We start from the raw sequence: 17,534 nt of genomic DNA on the forward strand, positions 1-17,534 counted from the left end.
ATATTTTGTTTACTGTCAATTTTGTTAGCAAGATTCTACAATCAAAAGATATGCATATAGATATTGCTATAGACCATTTAAAAGGTCTTATCACTTATTTAAAACATTATAGGGAAAACGAGTTTGCATTGGCTTTAGAATCCACAGAAAAAATGGCTATCGAAATGGATATAGAGCCAAAATTTCGTGAAAAATGTAAAATTCATAGAAAACCTTATTTTGATGAAAATATTAGTAATGAGATCACACATTCACCTGAAGAATCTTTTCATATTGAGTATTTTTTTATACATATTAGATCAATCAATTAATTCTATTGAGACCCGATTTGAACAATTTTTACAATATGAGACTATTTTTGGTTTTTTATTTGATTCCAAAAATATTAAAGCTTTAGATGAGGATGAATTGAAAAAATATTGTATTGATCTTGAAAAGTTTTTAAGGTTTAATGAATACTCTGATATTGATGGTCTTGATTTATTTTCAGAATTGAAAGTATTAAGAGAAGTGTTAAGAGAAGAAATTAGCACACCAATAGAAGTATTGAGTTATATTAAAACTTTAGATTCTTTTCCAAATGTTTACATTGCATATAGAATTTTATTGACAATCCCTGTAACAGTTGCTACTGCTGAAAGAAATTTTTCAAAATTAAAATTGCTTAAATCATATCTAAAATCAACAATGTTAAAAGATAGATTGAATGGGTTAGTTATTTTATCTATTGAAAGTGAAGTGTTAGAATTGCTTGATTATAAAACTCTGATAAATGATTTTGCAGCTAAAAAAGCTAGAAGATTAATGTAAAAATTGATATTTTATATAATATACTAAGTCTCTTTAAAATTCTTGTAAAAAAAAGACCCCTTTAACATTTTCGCCTTAGGCCCCAAAATGTCTGTACACGACCCTGTTAATAGTAAATGAAAATGCTCACTAGCTGTTTCAACCAACCATTGAAGTTCTCGTCCCGAAGTTTCAATATTTGAACATCAGCGATACCAAGGTATGATTGCCTTAGCAAGTCCTCAAATTGTCTAATCAATACCATAAGAATTAATATTTAGTATAAGATAAATAAAAAAAGTTATAACAAAGTTAGGGAGTAAACTTACTGGAGAAATGGTTCAATTTCTTTGCAATTTACAAGCACATAAGTCTCTGCAATTTGAACCTCCACTTCTGTCAAGAATCTATTGCTTCCACTTCCAATAGAACGATATGGATATTTAAAAATAGACAAGCATTGATTAACCATATGGTGCCCACCATCATCATTTTGAGGAACTTGAGTGCATCTTGTTTGCAATTTGGGATGAAAATACATGGACGCGAAATTGGAAATCTCTTCTAAAATATATGCTTCACAAATAGAACCTTCAAACTTTTGTATTATATCGAACCTTTCTGATACAGAAAACACCGGGGGTATGCAAGAAGCAAGAACCGCAAGGCCCAAAAGGAAGAGTGGACCACCAGCTTACTTGAAGGATTATGCATAGGAATAGCTAATAGAATCAGGAGTGCTAGAATAATAAGATTATTAGGTTGTTAGAAAGAATAATATTGCTATCATTTTGTTAGGATAATTGTTGTTTATATTTATCCTTTTTGTTAGTGTTGTCGGGAGCTTGTCCCACAGCATTTGGTATTATATATAGGAATTGCCTTTCATGTAGAGGACGAAGAATAAAAATTCAGAAATTTCCTTTCCTTCTGGAGGTTTGTCTTGGTCCTTGAATTCCAAGGCTTAAGCAACTCGCTCCAAGTCCAACATGGATCAACTTGAAGATGTCATTGCAGAACTCACCTCATCCCATCTCTCCATGTCCACCAAAATTGGTGATCTCATTCATCGTACGGCCCAATTAGAGACAAACCAGCACACCCAACACTCATGGGCTTCGTCTGCCACTACTCCTCATACTTCCCCACCATCTGATACTCAACATCGTTTGAAGCTCGAAGTTCCTTGCTTCGACGGCTCTGATCCGACTGGGTGGATCTTCAAGATCACCCAATTCTTTGAATATCATTCCATCCCAGACCAAGAACGTCTCACCATTTCCTCTTTCTACATGGATACCTTAGCCTGGTTTCAATGGATGTCTAGGAATGCTTAGTTGACTTATTGGTCTGCCCTTCTTCACGCGCATGCCCTTGAAGCCTGGTTTGCCCCATCAATGTACGAGGATCCTATTTAAACTCACTCAATGAGCCTCTGTCAAAGAGTACTTATTGGAGTTCGAGTCCCCCGCAAATCGAATTATCGGTCTTCCTGCACCATTTTTGCTAAGTTGTTTCGTCTCAAGGCTCAGCCCAGAGATCCGCCGCGAGGTGCAAACCTTGCAACTGCCATCGTTGATCCAAACAGCTTCTCTGGCCTGCTTATAGGAAGAAAACTTTCTCGATGCACGTCATCTTGGCCGTTACAAACCTCATCAGCTCACAACAAGACCACTAGGCCCATGTCCTCCACCACCTGTTTCTCCGACACCTCTACTTCCCAACCCCACCAAACACCCTTCTCCTTCCATTCCCTTCAAACGCCTTTCACCTGATGAACTTGTTGTACGGTGGGAAAAAGGATTATGTTTCAATTATGGTGAAAATTCACGCGTGGCCATAAGTGTTCTTCCGGATTGTTCTTGTTAGTCGTGGATGAGGATGAAGAGTCTCTAGAAACCTCCCTCACGACCCTGAACCCGGTTCCCATTGAACCAATTGAAGACTCGTCCCCAACCCAAATTAGCCTTCACGCCTTGTTGGGCCATATTGCACCCGAGACCCTAAGAGTAGTGGGCCTAATTTCCAATCAGGGAGTATGTATCTTAATAGACAGGGGTAGCACCCACAATTTCATTCAGCACCATTTGGTTTAAGCTTTGGGCCTCCACACGAAAAGCACAAACTTGTTGCGCATAACAGTTGGAAATGGTGACGAACTAGAATGTCACCATCTCTGTAATGACATTGCGGTGCAGATACAGGGTCATTCCTTCCCTGTTGAATTTCATGTTCTTTCCCTGTGTGGCGTTGATGTGATACTTGGTATGCAGTGGCTAAAACCCTTAGGCCCTATTCTCACTGATTAAAGTACTCTAACCATGAAATTCATCCATAGCAGTAAGATGGTTGAGTTAAAAGGAGACCGAGATAGTGGTATTGAGTTGATACCTCCATAGCTTCACCGCATGATCCAATCAAAGATAGCTAGCGCTTTCTTTCACATTCGCATAGAGCCCCCTTCTACCCAAACTTCAACCTCACCACAACAAATGTCCACCATAAACACATTAACCCAGAAATACTCCTCCCTGTTTCAACCTCTGACCACTCTACCACCATCTCGCCCAACCAACCATACCATTACCCTTATACCCAACGCATCTCCGGTTAATGTGAGACCATATCGCTACCCCTGTTACCAGAAACAAGAAATAGAATCTCAAGTTGCTTTTATGTTGAAACACAGCCTCATTCAACCTAGCACTAGCCCCTTTTCTTCTTTGGTGCTGCTAGTGAAGAAGCACGATGGCTCTTGGCGGTTCTGCGTGGACTATCGTGCCTTGAATGCCATCACGGTCAAAGACCGTTTCCCAATTCCTACGGTGGACGAGTTACTTGATGAATTAGGTGGCACAAAATGGTTTTCAAAGTTGGACCTTATGTAGGGATACCACCAGATTTTAATGAACAAAGACGACATCGGCAAAACCATTTTCCGAACCCACCATGGCCACTATGAGTTTCGAGTTATGCAGTGCAGCACTGTCATCCTTTCATGCTACCATGAATCAACTTTTTCAACCTTATTTGCGTAAATACATCATCGTTTTTTTTATGATATTTTAATTTACAGTTAAACCTTCTTTGATCATCTATTGTGCATTTGGAAATTGCTTTTCAGGTTCTTGTGCGTGACCAATTTTCTCTCAAACTGCCTAAGTGCTCTTTTGCTTAGGAACAAATTCAATACCTTGGTCATCTGGTATTTGAGAAGGGAGTCGAACCAGTGCCGGAAAAAGTGAAGGCTATTCAACAATGGCCACAACCATGAACAATTCAAGCACTACGAGGAGTTCTCAAGTTGGTAGGATTTTATCAAAGGTTTATAAAGGGGTACACAACCTTAGTAGCTTCACTGACAAAGCTCCTAACTCATGACTAACTCGCGTGGTCATCTAAAGCTGACCTTGCTTTCCAATAACTCAAAGATGCTGTAAGTAATGCCCTTGTTCTGGTTTTACCAAATTTCAACATCCCTTTTGTTGTCAAGACAGACGCTTCAGGCTCGGGAATGAGGGCGGTGTTATCTTAGGGTGCTCACCCCACCGCTTTCTTCAACAAGCATTTTTTTTCCTAAGCTAATCTGTTCCTCTACGTATGTCTGAGAACTCGCCATCATCATGGCGGCCATCAAGAAGTGGCGCCAATACTTGTTGGGCCACCACTTCATAATTTTAACAGACCACCATACTCTTAAGGAACTTATGGCATAGGTGATTCAAACCCCTGAACAGCATTTGTATCTGTGTCACGACTCTTAGGCTACGATTACATGATTCAGTACAGGACATGCAAATCTAATGTGGTAGCAGATGCTATGTCATGATCATTTGACACTTTGGTTGGTTCTCTATTTCTCCTATCCATGTCGCACTTCCTTTACCTAACAAAACTTAAGGAGTTGTCTTCCAGTGCGGATTTTGTCAACCTTCACAATGCAATTCAAGCTGACCTTGCAAACCCCATGCCATGCCCAAAAGTATTGTTTATGATCGAGATCCACTATTTATCAGTAAGTTCTGGCAGGAATTATTTTCCTTAAGCGGCACTAAACTCAGGTTGAGTTCAACATATCATCCACAATTGGATGGCCAAACCAAAGTAGCTAATCACATTGTTGAGCAGTATTTACGTGCTTTTGTCCATAGAAGACCTTTATCTTGGGGACGTTTCTTGTTATGGGCAGAATGTTCCTACAATACATCTTGCTTTTCAGCTACAAGAATATCCCTATTCGAAATTATTTTCGGCAAAAAGCCACCTAATTTTCCTCAGTATATAGTAGGTAGTTCTAAAATTGAGGCAGTGGATGAAATGCTTGGTCACCGAGAAGCTGTGTTTGCCTTGTTACGAAGAAGTTGTTGAAATCACAAGCTCGTATGAAACAAATTGCAGACACTCATCAAAGTTGTTAGAGTGAATAGTATTGTTATCATTTTGTTAGGATAATTGTTGTTTGTCTTTATCCTTTTTATTAGTGTTGTCGGGAGCTTATCCCACAACATTTGGTATTATATATAGGAATTGCCTTTCATGTAGAGGGTAGAAAATAAAAATTCAGAAATTCCCTTTCCTTTTTACCTTCTGGAGGTTTGTCTTGGTCCTCGAATTCCAAGGCTTAACACTTTCTTTTCAAATATAAGATATACCTCTCAGAGAGATACATCCACCTATACTGCACTTGTTAGGTCCTTGGGCTCAAGAAAGACAAATAAAAGAAGAAGAAGAATGAATAAAAGGTAAGTTGATTGTTCTATGTTTTTATTCATTGCGTTGATCATTATTTATATATGAAATCAAGGCCTAGAAGCTACTACTACTCTAGGCTAGCTACTCTCTATGTGCTACTAATAGGGGACATATAACAGAATGGTATTTTGTTGCTAACAACTTGGATAGTGGAATTAGTGAGATGGTGGAATGTGTTGGTAGTGGGATTTGTTATTGCTGGCCATGGTCTAAGCATAGTCCTCAAGATATGCTAGCTTCTTGGTGCTATGCTTGGGTTTATTCTCATATGGGTTACTGTCATGGCTAACATCGCCCCAATCCGGAAGAGCAACCTTGTCCGCAAGGTTTTAGAAACTCTCCAAGGTAGCCTAGTCTTTCCACGAAGTGTCTTCAGGAGCTAGTCCAGACCACTGGACCAATACCGGCTTGGTGGAAGGAGTAGTGGTCTTGTCCCAATGCCAATCCAGGATATACATCGGGTGATCAGAGGGTGATTGTCCATGTCAGAAGGAGACAGGTGGGTTTGCTCGGATGGTAATCGACCCTGATGATTCTTCAAAAAGAAAACATGGAACACGGGGTGTATGCCGGACGTCACAGGTAAGGTGAGGCGATAGGCAAAAGGACCTATGCGTGTTGCATCCTAGAAAGGTCCATAAAACTGTTTGGACAGTTTTGTGTAAGTAGGGGCGAGGGAAGTTTGTCTATATGGTTGTAACTTGACGTAAACCTATGTGGATGTAGTGTTGTTGTCAAGGACGCTACCATTACCTACCATCACCTAGAGGGTTGGTGTTGGGGCTGATAGAAGATTAGGGAACTTGGCGAGGTAAGACTAGATGAAGTTGTGCGTGTTACCACCATCCACCATGATGACAACGAGATGGTGGTGAATGGTGTCGTAGATGCAAAAGGTCTCCGGCACCAACATCCCAGCCAGAGCGTTAAGGCTTATCAGTGGAATTGAGCTAGGGGAAGGGTGTTCGTCATCAGGGTTGAAAACAAGGTCAGGGGGGGTCCATTTCCTCGTCGGCAATAAACAGAAGAAGATGGGGCTTGCATCTGTGATCGAAAGTTCATTTCTCATCATAGTGATAGCAGAGGCCTTTGTCCCTGTGCACCGCCAGTTCCTCTGACGTCAATCGCTTGAAAGCAATTTTGGTGGGTGTCGAAAGGGAGATGCCACTAGAAATTGGGGAAGTCAAAGGCACTGGTGTAGAGGGGACAAATCATGGACCACGACGATGATCGCAAAGTTTGGCTACGACAATAGCTTGAGTGAGGGAAGGTGGTTGGAAGGCCAGTACCTCATGGCGCAATTCTGGTGTAAGGCCGGAAATGGAGCAACTCATCAGGAATGTTGGAGCAAGGCCCACAATGCGATTAGCCAAGTGTTCGAATTCCGTGAGGTATTCATTGATGGTGCCTCTTTATTGCACTTTGAACAGAGCTCCTTGCGTATTTTCGTAGAAGGACGAGGAAAACTGAGACTCTAAGGCCTAAAGCATAGTTGACCATGACACGAAGAAGCCGTTGCGGGACATCCATGGGTACCACGAGAACGTTGGGCCCTCCATGTAAAAGGAGGCCACGGTCAAGCGTTCATGGTTCAAGAGACCCTAATAATCAAAGAATTGTGATATTTTGAAGATTCATTTTTGAGTTCAGTGTTGCCTGGGTGGAATCGAGTTTCAAATTCAGTGTTATTTGGGCTTAGGAGAGGGCAGAGTGACCTTGGGTAAGGCGATTAATCGCTTCTTCCAACCACTCAGTTATGGCCTGGAGGGTATTGTGGCCAGGCATGTTGGGTGGCAGGTCGGACCAGTTGTTAGGTCCTTGGGCTCGAAAAAGACAAATAAAAGAAGAAGAACGAATAAAAGGTAAGTTGATTGTTCTGTGTTTTTATTCATTGCACTGATCATTATTTATAGATGAAATCAAGGCCTAGAAGCTACTACTACTCTAGGCTAGCTACTCTCTATGCGCTACTAATAGGGGACATATAACATAATGGTTTACATTTAGGTATAACAGAATGGTATTTTGTTGCTAACAGCTTGGATAATGGAATTAGTGAGATGGTGGAATGCGTTGGTAGTGGGATTTGTTATTGGTGTCTCGGTCTGAAATGATGCTTCTTGGTAGTCCGTGGAGACGCACCAGTTCCTTGAAAAATAGATCAGCAACATTAGTCTCTTAGGGATTGCTTTTGTAAGTTGGCCTGTTAGGCAATGAAGCTTTTGGAAGGAGGCTAATTTGATGTTCTATGCCTCTTGAGGGTGGCAGTCCATATGGAATCTCCTTGGGAAAGGCATCCTTAAATTCCTGCAATAAGAGTTCAACACTAGGAGAAACAGAAATAGTTAAATAATTAGGATTATCAGTAGAAATTTTATTGTCTTTGCAACACAGTAGATAGAGTTGTTTACGAGTAAGTAACACTTTCCTTATTTCACTCGCTGATGTAGCTCCATTGGAGCTTGTAGGCCTTGGATCTTCTTCATCAATAGGAAGTTAAAACACAATGAACTCACCTGTTAATACCAGTAGACAAATCAAACATATTCAAAGTTGTGTTATATATGCTTTTCCCTTCCTCAAGTATGTGGCCGGAAACCTGTAGGCCAGAAGCCTCGTGAACAACACTATGTCCCTTCACTTTAATGGTGAACATGCTAGAAGCCTCACCAATCATTTCAACCTTGTACATATAAAATGGAAGCATTTTCTTTCTTGCTAAGCAGTCAATCAAATAATTCTCTCTGACTATGTATGAAAAAGGGTGTTCAAAAACACACATTACAGAATAAAAGGATCTATTTTGTATTTAAATTATATTATAAATAGATGACATATTAAAAAGTGTACTTGTTGATGAGCTCTTGAAGCATAAAAATTCTTCAATAGTGTGAAGACTCTACGTGTATCCACACCGAGACTGACCTCTATTCATCAACAACTTTGACAAGTGGAAAAATAAGAATAAAGAAGTGATATTGAGATCATTTCAACGTGCAACCTAAGGCTCTATTTATAGCATGCTAAGGATACCAAATTTCTTATCAAATCAAAATCATTATTGATAGTATCCTTTTTATAAGCTATATTATTTCTTGTTACCTTTTATTGCTAACCATTTAGCAATTAAAATTGAAATAATAATTGACCAAGTCAAACTTGTATCTAGCCGCCTTATCAACCCAAATTCCAAATACAAAATCATACATGTTTGTTTCTCTTCTTTCACCAAATCTTTCATATTATGTATATTTTTAGCGCTAGCAAAAATATAATAATATTCCACCTTTTTGAAATCAATTAATCATTTGATCATATTAAATTCTCTAATTTAATTAATCATCAAATATTAAAATAATTTCTTTAACAGAGATTAGAACACTCGTTTGTGTGTGATCCCGTAGGTTCAATACTAAGCCGTTAATATATTAATCAAATTAATATACTAATCAAGGTAGGCGTCTAGCAATACTCCTTAGCGTCCGGATAGCATGAAGTATCATTTTACTTTCAAGAATCATTAGAAGAGTAGTATAATAATTTCTTTCATCTTTACAGCTCTGGGTTAACTCTAGAGTATGGTATTACTGTCAAACCCTTTTGAGTTAACTCATAATGACTTAAGAAACTCATTTTTTCTTTCATTTTATTTTCCTGACCAGGATATAATTTTATTCATAGAGCTCAAACTCATTACCAAGAGTTGATGGATTCCTTCTTGATTAATCATTTATTCTACTGGTATTTAATCATATCCAATATCCATTCAACAAGTGCTCTAAAGCATTAGGTGTCCGAAATCAAAATACAACAAATAACCTATTAATTACTATGACAATCTCAGGTCAAAGAAAATTATTATACCTCTTCTTGAGAATTTTCTATTGAGAGTTTATGATAAATTTTAATCATTAGAAAATTTTAATTGACTTAGTTCAATGATCACATCAACATGTGACTCGTCTATATATGCAAATTAATAAATGAGATCTATTAATATTTATCCAATAAATACTATCACATATATATTAATCTATCCGGATTATTGATATCTTATTTATAATAATCCTATGATCAAGAACGGTTTAGATTAAAATTAGAACAAACTTGTTTCTCATTATCATAATCTCTATTATAATAACAAGTCTTTAATTTTAATCAAGGACTTCATCAAATGGACCATTTAATCAAATAATGAAATATGACGATAAAAATAAAATAGTACTTTATTATTAAAATTAGAATTGATTACATGATGACATGGATTGTGGGCATACAAATTTATTCCCAATAGACTACTGGTATTTTCATCCTCCTATAGATCACTCTTCCAAGTCAGTGATATTAAAATTAATCAAATAAAGTTGAGATTGACAATTTGAGTGCATCATACCTTGCCTTCCGCATCTCAACTTCATAATTGAGTGATCCACCAACCACCAAGCAGTATCTACAAATAAACAAGTCATGTAAAACATTACAAAAATTGTACACATGAGACAAAAAATTGGAATTTTAATTTTCATAAATTGGTAACTGCAGCATATACCTTTATTTACTTTTGCATGAAACATCCCACATATGCCATCAATTTTGCATTTCCATTCTGCCTGGAAAATCACCTCATAGAAGATGAGTAGAAAATACTAGAAATCCAAATCAAACATGACTATTATGTAGAGCATCGATGGAAGTATAATGCTAAAATAAAGTTAAATATTAGTTGCAAACACAAATTTCTCCCTAAAGAAATTCTAGAAAAGTCTTTATTGGGGATGAATAAAATAATCCTACATTCTTATGTACACATAAAGTTAGCATACCGAGAATGATACCTTGTGCTTTTCTATAGTAAGAACTATTTAGTCCTGAACCTTTCCTGCCTAGCTGCAACAAACGTAATGTTATTTTAAGTCAATATACCACTTAAATTAGTCATTTTGGTCAACGAATAACCAAAGCACTATAAGAGACATTTTATTGTATCTATTTGAATCACATGTTGCTGGGATTGAATCATTGAACAAAAGGTCTAATTTTAAGAACTGAAAGCACAAGATTTTGATTCTATATTACCAGTATCCCAAATCGTCAATTTCAATCTCTTGCCACTGACTGTGAGTGTTTTGATCTTAAAATCAACACCTACATATCATAGAAATGACATCAGATCATATCAAAACTCAAGTCATACAAACAGCATAGACAATACAAGAGGAACATAAATTCAATTGCTAGTTAGTTCTTGTGGCATAAAAGAACCATAACAAAAGACCAGTTAAATCCTACACAAGTCCTAGGCAGACTCAATAACCAAAGACCAAGACATTCAATCATGAAACCAAAGTAAAACATAGAAGAACTTGGATGAGCCTGAAATGTAAAACAATTGTTAAACTGGTCTACACATAATAGTGGGTAGAATATTGAGAATTAGTTCTACACATCAGGGTCTAATTTTTTTTTTTATTTTTTTTTAACTCTTAACTATGGTAATGTAGTAACTTCCCTCAATTCAGGTTGCCTTGCTAGACTATGGACAGGTGAAGGATCTCCCAGATCAGTTGAGGCTTGCCTATGCTAATCTAGTTCTTGCGATTGCTAATGGTGACCCATTAAGAGCTGCAGAGAGTTATAGGTACTGAAACATGCATTTAAGTCTTATCTATATAATTCTATCTTGTTTGTTGAAAATAAGAACATAAATAGATATCTTTGCTAATACCAAGTTACAAACTGAACTAGCAGTGCTGCTGGGAATAAATAATGAAAGCAAGGATGAATTGATGCAGAATATAATATGACTTTGGTTACAAATAGATTCCAAAGTTAAGGAGAGAGAAAGAAGACTAGAGAGGACAAAAACAATTAAGGGAATATTGGAAAAAATGAAAAATCTATATTACTTATTTCTTCATTTTTTTTTTCGAGGGTGGATTCTCCCATAATTTCTCACTTTGTTATGGAGCCAAATCCTACAAACTATGACTTGAATCTCAATTTTTCTGGACTAAAATTGAATCCTCAAACGCTGAATGTATATGAAATATAGTAAACATTAATCACAAAATGCCCATATACCTTGGTATCCTTTCCTAAAGTTCTTTTTCTCTTATTTTATCTTTCACTAGTAAGCTTTTTTATTGTTTTACAAATTAAACTAATTGATAAAGTGGATAGCAATGGGGTGTCTATCTTCATGAGCTAAGGTAGTGTATAATACTAGCCTTTGAAAGAAACAGATGAAAAAGGTGCACAGAATTAAAAATGTCTGACAGCTCAAAAGGAAAATCTTTCATTGCATCATCACACGCAACATCCTTACTTTCAGACCTACATCATCCAAGCCTCATTACAGGGGATGCTTCCATTAAGAGGCTAATAAAAAAAAAAAACTTTATATGAACACAGTTGCTTTTTTAAGTTTCTGAGCTTCAGTTTCCTACACATGATCAGCTACCTAAACTTGTAAAAATATATCAAATCCCCAATTTTAGCTAACTTAATCTTCAAAGCATTCCATATGGACCCAAGAATTATAAAAACCCAAAATTTATAGAACTAAAAAATGTTTTGAAGACAACGCGCATGCCAAACAAGCTTCATACTCATAAACTATAATACACAAACAATAATATACATTCAAAGGAACAATTACCAAACGACCTCAATGAGTGACAGTGCGAGCGAGACCTTGACAGAGGAGAACTTCGACCGACCTCGAGGGAGAGACTTACAATATCGGTGTCAGAGCAGAGTGAATGAGTGTGCGAGGGAGGGCATAGTGGTTCGAGAGAGGTCGAGGGAGAATGAGAACGAAGAACAGCTGCAAAGAGGTAGGGCAGAGTGGTGGGGAACTTGGAGAGAGGTCGAGGGAGAATGAGAACAAAGAACAACTACAAAGAGGTACGTAGGGCACTTTAATTTTGGGAATGAGAACGAAAATGATTTTTAAGTAAAACCTGTCGTAGTTTTCATTCCATAAAATTACATGATTGCCATGAACATACATTCTAAGATGGTTTTTAATAACCGCCTTAGAATGTAAGTCGTAAAAAGAATTTTTCCTTTCACTATTTACAAAATTGCCACCGCGATAATTTCTAAGATGGTTCCACATAGAACTACCTTAGAAACACTATCGTAAAAAATAACATTTGTAGTAGTGACCATTTATTATTTTTAATTGTGATCAAATGATTGTTATTAATTGTTTTCACATAAGAAAGTGTTTTCACATAAGTCATATTCTATATATATATTGTTGGGCTATGACCAAAATCCATATGGCAGTTAATTTTGTCATTGTTTTTCTATTTTGATATATATGTATATATAGGACAGCTTGCTCTGTATTTTAAAAAAGCTTCCACTTGTATATTGCATCAGTAATAAAAAGCTTTATGTTTCCCTCCCGTGGATGTAGCCTTGATCAAGGGTGAACCACGTAAAACTGTGTGTTGTTCTTCATCTTTCTCTCTTTCACCTTGCTGCAAAACTCTATGTATGACATAGTTTTTTGTTGCATCTGTTGCTGCTGTTCTTGCTTGTTCTTCTTCACTTCCATAACAAACTGGTATCAAGAGCTCAAGTTGCGATCAAGGGAATTCAAGATTCTCGTATGAATGCGAAGATCAAGTTGTGGGAGTCTTGTTTCTGGTTCTTTCGCTACTTCACTGCAATCAAGAACACTCAAGAAATCATGTCAAACACAATCAGGATTGAGAAATTCAATGGAAAGAACAACTTCAATCTATGGCGCATCAAGATGCCTTCTTTGTTGAAGAAACAACATGTTTGGGCTCCTGTTGCTTCTGCATCTGTGAAGAAACCAGTGACTTCTGATTCAAAAGAAAAGGCATCTGCTTCAAAGACTGAAGAACTCACGGAACAAGAAGAAAAGGCTCACTCACTAATCTTGCTTTCTATGTCTGATGAAGTTTTATATGAAGTTGCTAATGAAGAAACTGCAAGTGGCTTATGGCTCAAGTTGGAAAAGCTATATATGACCAAGTCAATTTGCAACAAGCTTGATGTGCCATCATTTTCTTCTATTTTCTAAACCCTTTTTGCACCATTTTAATTACTGATTGGTCTTAATTGTCAATTAATTAGGCAATTTTATTATTTGGGTCCATTTAGCTAATTTGATGTTTTTAATCTAATTTCAGGAATTAATGAAACATTGGGCTTAATCCGGATTTTGGTTGTGGACTTGAAGAGGGCAAATAAAGCAGCGCATACCTTAGTTAATTTCTACTTAGGAAATTTCGCAATTTTATTTTATTTTGTTCAGTGTTTATTTTGTTTTGGGCCAGAGTATTGTAATAGGGCCCAGTGACTTTAAGTGACTCTTTTTAAATAGCAGCCTTGGGATTCGTGCATGGCATTCTGTTATGCTATTTTCATTATTCAGAGCTTGGGTTTTAGGTTTTCACGTTTTTCTGTTCCCTTGTTACGGTTTTCGTTCTTAATGCAAATTTCCGATTTTGCTTCTAATTACGAGTTCATTCTTGCTTCTTCTTCTACTTTCATTTACGTTTCTGTTCATTTACGTTTTTGCTTCATGTTTCATTTGCGTTTTCTGTTTGAATCCATGGAAGGCTAGATTTTCTGGTGTTGTTTCTTTTTGAGGACAAAGCCCAACTCTCTTTGAGGTTTCGCTTGTAATGTGGTTTCCTGGAAATTTTTTCCTTCACCAGTTATCCCAAATTCGTGAATATTAATCAGTGCACGCTTCGTGTTTGATTAATTGCCTCTGAGCCTAACTTGCGTTCATGCTTAATGGACGAAAGGCTAACTGGTGTATGTGGTGCCTAATCACGTATTGACAACCCTAAGTTGATTTTCGCTTAGTAAATTGAAATAGGGTTGGATTAAGTGGTTGACTGTTAAGGACGAATTCTCCATAACCCAGGATAAGAGAATGGCTTCTGAATCAAAGGAAACAACCCGTTTTTAATATTAGTAGTTTCGTATTCCAGTTTACTTGTTCTTCTCTTTAATCACAAAACAAACAAACCCCCCCAATCGTTACTGTTACTGCAAGTATATTATGAACAATTGGTGTGTCACTGCTCATTGGGAAACGACCTAGGATCACTTCCTAGTTACTGCATTTTCATGTTTATTTGATTCGGGTACAGCCTCGATCAAATTTGGCACCGTTGCCGGGGAGCAGTGTCCAAAGGTTCATAATAGCTAGCTAGTGTTGTGTGTTTAATCCTTTCGTGTTTTATGTTTAATTGTTAGTATTGTGTTAGTATGTGTGTTAGTGTCATTTAGTATCTTGATATTTTGTTTAGTGTGTGTTCTGTTTCAGTTTTCCCATTAAGCGTTTCCCCTGTTTCAGTCTTGGGTGTTTTGCTGTGAATAGTGTTTTGCGACGGACTTAGCGACCACTTTTGCTTGCGGCAAAACAGAGTAGTAGTAGAAATCCCTTAGTGACGGATTTTAGCGACCACCCATGCTGAATTATTTGTGATTTTTTGTTTTAGTAGCTAGGGTTGTTATTTTTGGTTGAATTTTTTTGTGGTAACTTCTTTTAACCTATATTTTGTGGGAAAAATAGCTAGAGCCTTTAGTTTGGTCAGATTTGAAAGTTCCAAAAAAGTAGCAAATTTTGTGTTTGTCGAAACTTCAAACGGCCATAACTTTTGCTCCGGTTATCAGAATCGCAATTATTATATATGTATTTGGGGTAGAAAAAAATTTCCTATGCCGTGGCAGCCTGCCATAGGCCGGCTGAGGTCTCCATCATCCAAAAAAAGCGATTCTGTCAAAAGTTTTTTATTTTTCAAGTTTTATTCACTTATTTTTCTTAACCTACCAGTTTTAGCTTTCATAGTTAGACTTTGAATTTTTGTCTGAAATTTTTTTGTGCTATCTTCTCATCATTTTATAAGGTTGCTCACAAAATTTCAAGTCATTTGGATATCATTTGAGGGTAGCTGTAGTTCAAACCTACACCTTTATTTACATGACAAGGCAACTAGTTGTGTGCATGCTGAATGTAGTGTATGACTAGAGGCAACCCATCTGACTTATAACCCTTTGATCCTGAGATAGATAGGACATTTCATAGATTAGTTAGGCATCATTTTATACCTTTTGATCATCCTGAGCATTCCATTACTATCTGTGCATTCTATTATTGGTGATTTTGAACATCCTGATTTGGAGCATTATAATTTTGAGCATTCTGATTCTGAGCATTCTGATTTTGCACATTCTGAGAACATGGCACAACCTCCACCCCGTGAGAGGACTCTAAGGGAAATGGCTGCACCTGATTTTACCTACGAAAGCTTGTGCATCCAATACCCTGATGAGGATGTCCCATATGTTCTCAAAACTGGACTGATTCATTTGCTTCCAAAGTTTCATGGCCTTGCAGGTGAAGACCCGCACAAACATTTGAAGGAATTTCATATTGTCTGCTCCACCATGAAACCCCCAGATGTCCAAGAGGATCACATATTTCTGAAGGCTTTTCCTCATTCATTAGAGGGAGTGGCAAAGGATTGGCTATATTACCTTGCTCCAAGGTCCATCACGAGCTGGGATGACCTTAAGAGAGTATTCTTAGAAAAAATTTTCCCTGCTTCCAGGACCACAGCCATCAGGAAAGATATCTCAGGTATTAGACAACTCAGTGGAGAGAGCCTGTATGAGTACTGGGAGCGATTTAAAAAACTATGTGCCAGTTGCCCTCACCATCAGATTTCGGAGCAGCTTCTTCTCCAATATTTTTATGAAGGACTCAGTAATATGGAGAGAAGTATGATAGATGCTGCCAGTGGTGGAGCCCTTGGAGACATGACTCCTGCTGAAGCCAGAAATTTAATTGAGAAGATGGCTTCCAACTCCCAACAATTTAGCGCCAGAAATGATGCTATAGTCATTAGAGGAGTGCATGAGGTAGCTACAAACTCAACTGCATCATCTGAGACTAAGAAGCTTGAAGGCAAACTGGATGCATTGGTTAACTTGGTAACCCAGCTGGCCTTGAATCAGAAATTTGTACTTGTCGCAAGGGTTTGTGGTTTGTGCTCCTCTGCTGACCACCATACAGACCTTTGCCCTTCCATGCAGCAACCTGGAGCAATTGAGCAGCCTGAAGCTTATGCTGCAAATATTTACAATAGACCTCCTCAACCTCAGCAGCAAAATCAACCACAGCAGAACAATTATGACCTCTCCAACAACAGATACAACCCTTGATGGAGGAATCACCCTAATCTCAGATGGTCCAGCCCTCAGCAACAACAAAAGCAGCCTGCTCCTTCCTTCCAAAATGCTGCTGGCCCAAGCAGACCATACATTCCTCCACCAATCCAACAACAGCAACAACCCCAGAAACATCCAACAATTGAGGCCCCTCCACAACCTTCCCTCGAAGAACTTGTGAGGCAAATGACTATGCAGAACATGCAGTTTCAGCAAGAGACCAGAGCCTCCATTCAGAGCTTAACCAATCAGATGGGACAATTGGCTACCCAATTGAATCAACAACAGTCCCAGAATTCTGACAAGCTACCTTCTCAAGCTGTCCAAAATCCCAAAAATGTCAGTGCCATTTCATTGAGGTCGGGAAAGCAGGGCCAAGGACCTCAACCCGTAGCACCTTCCTCATCTGCAAATGAAGCTGCCAAACTTCACTCTACTCCAGAAAAAGGTGATGACAAAAATTTACCTAACAATTTCTGTGCAGGTGAATCTTCTTCCACAGGTAATTCTGATTTGCAGAAGCAGCACATTCCCCCTCTTCCATTCCCTCCAAGAGCAGTTTCCAACAAAAAAATGGAAGAGGCAGAGAAAGAGATCTTGGAAACGTTTAGAAAAGTAGAGGTAAACATACCTCTGTTGGATGCAATAAAGCAAATTCCAAGATATGCTAAATTCTTGAAGGAGATGTGCACTAATAAGCGGAAGCTTAAAGGAAGTGAACAAATTAGCATGGGCAGAAATGTCTCTGCATTGATTGGTAAATC

The 17,534-nt window shown here is 37.9% G+C and overlaps 1 non-coding gene across 1 annotated transcript; it reads right to left on the reverse strand.

Moving 5' to 3' along the window:
- Positions 1-16,158: 16,158 nt before the first annotated feature.
- Positions 16,159-16,265, reverse strand: LOC114417581. Its single transcript, XR_003667841.1, has one exon. It is a non-coding gene; the product is annotated as a small nucleolar RNA R71 (small nucleolar RNA).
- Positions 16,266-17,534: the final 1,269 nt, after the last annotated feature.

This window comes from Glycine soja, chromosome 6, assembly GCF_004193775.1.
Source record: "Glycine soja cultivar W05 chromosome 6, ASM419377v2, whole genome shotgun sequence".
NCBI classification, from domain to species: Eukaryota; Viridiplantae; Streptophyta; class Magnoliopsida; order Fabales; family Fabaceae; genus Glycine; species Glycine soja.